The following is a 4,262-nucleotide window of genomic DNA, read 5'->3' on the forward strand; positions in this document are numbered from 1 at the left end:
AGGGAACCACTTTCACGGTTGCTTTGGGGCTGCCTCAGCCTTTCCCTTTGCCGGGCTGGTTGCACTGTGAACAAGAGCTGTCCTTTGCTGAAGCTGCTCTTGCTTTGCAGTGTTTCACCCTCCCCCATCCAGCCCCTCCGGGCTGTGGGTTTATTTTCCTGCTGCGGATGCAGGGCGGCAGACGAGCGGCTCCCGGCAAGGCAGAGCACATGCTGGAGAGAACAAGCAGCCTGGCTTCAATCCCACCCCTCCTGCCCGTGTTAAGCCCGGCACTGGTGGCAGTGAAAGGTAAAGCCGGTGGCTCTTCACTCTCTGCTTTAGTCATCAGGACAGAAAACATTTCCTTCTCCCTGTACCTACCGGGAATAGCTACAGGAACACACTGGCAGCATCCTGTTGTTCTGAACGAGAACTTTCCCTTTGCTATCCACAGTGTGTCCTGCCTGGCTGGGAGAAGCTCTCTGGACACACAGCAGGGCTTTTGGGGGGTCACTGGGGCACAGTGCTCAGTCACACTCACCCCTGCTGCTCACAGCACATCGCTGGCTGAAAAAACACCTTGTTTTATAGGAGGTTTTATAGGAGTTTTGGAGAGGATGCCTGGCTCTCACGCAGGTGAATGTAGGAATAATGCTCTCCCCTCTCTCACCTCCCCCCTACTTTCCTGTGGCAGCCCCCCCCTCACTCTGCAGCCCCCAAACTTCCCGAAGTCCACAAACAAACACAATTCCATAATGAGGCGCTTAAATGCACCAACACACTCTTAAATGCAGAAGCTGCTGTTGCTAATAGAAACACATGCTCCACTTCTATAGAGACAGTTTCCTCAGGAATTGGTGCCAACACGGGGCCTCATCCTGCACGGTGCTGGTGCTCAAAGGGAGCAGAGAACCACGGAGGAGGTGCTGAGCATCTTTCCATAAACACCCCGTTGAAAACAGGCAGTATCTGCTTCAGAAGCAGATCTTGATTTCCCTATAGTGTGAAATAGTAACAGGAAGGAGGAAAACATTCCCCAAAACAGGACAGTTGAGCAAATGCTCTGAGAGAAGTCACCAGTTTGCAGCACACCAGCAATGTCACATTTGATATTGTGGTGTCTCTTTGCCACTGTTGGCTGTCAGCTTCAACATCAAAAGCTAGAAACCCATGGGGGTTAAATACTATCAAGGAATTTATTTAAGCATTTATCACATGGCACATGGGTCACAGAGCTCAGGCTCTGCCTGTGTCTGTACTCACCTGGGAATCTCGAGGGATCCCTGAGGGCTTTCCTGCAGCTGTGGAAAATGATGGAAGCTTCCTCAGTTGTGACATGGGCGCATGCACGACATGGGATTCCCTGGGCATGGAGGTCCCAGGGGTTACAGGAATGAGAATGAGCAGGTGGAAATTGGAAGGCATGAAATATCCTGCCATTTTGGGGGTTGTAGGTCCTTGAAACCTGCACCTGGTTGTAGGATCTCCAGTCTTCCAACCAACTGAGTGGGCCAAGCCCTGCACTCTCTCAGGACACCTCATGCCCACCTCCAGGGAGGAGGCAGCTGTCCATGGTGCAGCCACAGCCCCTGCCCACCAGTCATGCAGTGCATGATCCCATGTCCATCCAATTAACTGGAATATCCCACTCTGGATTAGCTCAGCTGTAAAGTCTCCCCCTGCAGACCCTCTGGCTGAAGGATGCCATGGGATGGGCAGGCAGGGAGGGCCATGGGACACCTGATCACAACCAGAGCTGGAGGAGACCTCCAGGGTCCTCTTTGCCATCTCCACCCCAAAGACCACACCAACTCCACGCCTGGCAAACGCTTCCCCAGCCCTCAGAGACCCCAGTGACAGTGTCTCCAGCCCCACTTCCCCAGCTTCATGTCTGTGCTGTCACCCCACCAGTCACTCAGCTGTCTCTTGCCACCCTCCCTCCCAATCAATCATGTTTTGTCTGTCTTCTTTCATTTTGTTCTGTTCCTTTTTCTGTTCCCTCCCTGCCTGTTCTTTCTCTAATTCCTGACATTGATTTCAACAACTTTTGTTCCTCCCCGTCCTTCTCTTCCTTTCCCACTCCCAGATCCTCCTCATGCCTATCTCAAACACAGCCCAGGCTGTGGAAAGAAATCAGCTCTGAAAACCTTTCCAAACTGTAGTTTGGAAAGAATCTCAAACCCAAATAACAAATGTTTATTTTAATTAGTGATAGACCACTGGCCTGGTATTAAAACTGACTGAACTGACTCCTGATTTGTCAATGAGGCTGCTGGATTCTTTCATTAATTCCAGCTGAGAAAAATGGCCCACAACAGACTTGGCTCTGCACATAAACAGCACCTCTAATTACAGAGGCAAGGTTAAGGCAGTCTGCTTCTGCAGCCTGTGGTTTTCCAGGCTCCTAACCTGGCCCTGGTGGGACCTGCACAACCAAAACTTGTGCTCTTTGCTCCTCAGTGAGTGTCTGATGTGCAGCAGAGCTCCAGAGAGGCAGGAATGCACTACTAAGCCAAATGAACTGGAAATGGAAAAACACTTCCCACTTCTCACATTAGTTTTCCCATTAGGTAACTGCAGTGAACCAGGGAGCTCAAGCCCTCAGTCCTGTGTGCAGTTACATCCTGGGACTGATACAAGTCCTTCCCCAGTCTCTGGGCAGACAGGATGTCTGTGTCAGGGTCTGTCTCAGGCATCCTCAATGGGCAAAAATCAAGTAGGATCCAACCTGAAGTTCCTCTGACTCCCTAGGTCAGGACAACTCACTTGTTTAACCTTTGCAAGGATCTTCTCTTAGTACCAGTACCTCAGAGAACTGTAGAATCAGACTGGTTTGGGTTGGGAAGGACCTTAAAGATCACCCAGTTCCACCCCCTGCCATGGGCAGGGACACCTTCCACTAGCCCAGGTTGCTCCAAGTCCTGTCCAACCTGGCCTTGGACACTTCCAGGGATGGAGCAGCCACAGCTTCTCTGGGCAACCTGTGCCAGGACCTCCCCACCCAGCCAAGAATTCCTCCCCAATATCCAATCTAAACCTACTCCCTTTCAGTTTGAAGCCATTCCTCCTTGTACATGCCCTTACAAACTCCTCGGCTTCCCCATGAAGATTTTTAGATTGTTCGGAAGGGGATTTTTTGGAGGTAAAATTGTAAGTAATCTCTTGCAGTGAGAATCTAGTTAATGGCTGTAAATACCAGCCCACTGCCCTTCCCTCTGCCTGGACAGGCACACTAATGTACATCCCCAGTGGCTGGGGAGTAGCTGGGCTGCCTCACTTTTGCCATCATCACATAATGTACCCACTGGAGATATTTTCCTGCCAAGTACCTGCATCTCCACGTCCTCTGAGCAGTGGGGAGGCTTCTAGAGAGGTGCTGAGCAATTGTTAATGTCAGTTCCTGGTGTTCCTCTGGAGTTATCCATCCAGCACTTCGTGCCTCCGTCTCTGCAGGGATGGGGAAAGGGAGACACCGCCCCGAGCTCGGAAAAGTGGACAGACTTGCTCCACTGCAAGGTACCCTGTGCTGCAGCTGCCAAAACCCCCGAGGGGACACGACCCCTGGAGACTTGCCTTCAAGCCTGGCCCAGCCCAGGCCTGGGGAGGTGCCGTGGTGAGCGCTGGTACCGGGGCCAACCCGCCCGGGGCAGGGGGGGCTCGGCTGTTCCTTGGAGCCATCACTGGGAGGAACCAGCAAACGAGCTGGGCTGCTTTGTGACTCCTCACCAAACCTGCCCTGGGCTCCCCCAGGTGTCATCCTGCCTGAAACACCTCCAATGACCCCCCTGAGAACAGTTTTTCCAGACAGCATTTGCAATACACCCACTTGTAAAACAGGTGATGCCGCTTTTGGCAGGACATGATGCTCCAGCAAAGCTGCTCAGAGACAGAAAAGTTCCTAACCTGTCTATCAAATTGTTGAAGGAAGACTTAAGAAACACATCTTTTTTTTTTTCCTAATTTATTTTAAATTATACTGTTATATCCTGATTTTCAGTTAGTATTTCTCCTTGTTTTAGAGAAGGAGCCTGGATCTGAGACATCAGCCAGCCTTTTGCTGGATGACACATCCCTAATGAGGCTACAGAAGAAGAGCAGGGGTCTTTAGCAGAGTATTTTTAAATATATGCAGGTTTCCCACAATGGGCTATTCTTAAAATCAAGTGCCAAATCCCTATTAAAAATTAAACCTTTAAAACAAACACCAGTCATGTCCCATCCATTTGCTGGGGAAACCATCAGTCTTGACCATCAACAGAGGAAAGTTTGCAGCTACTCTGCCA

Source organism: Lepidothrix coronata, unplaced genomic scaffold (genome assembly GCF_001604755.1).
Source record: "Lepidothrix coronata isolate B3197 unplaced genomic scaffold, Lepidothrix_coronata-1.0 Scaffold269, whole genome shotgun sequence".
In the NCBI taxonomy this organism is placed as follows: domain Eukaryota; kingdom Metazoa; phylum Chordata; class Aves; order Passeriformes; family Pipridae; genus Lepidothrix; species Lepidothrix coronata.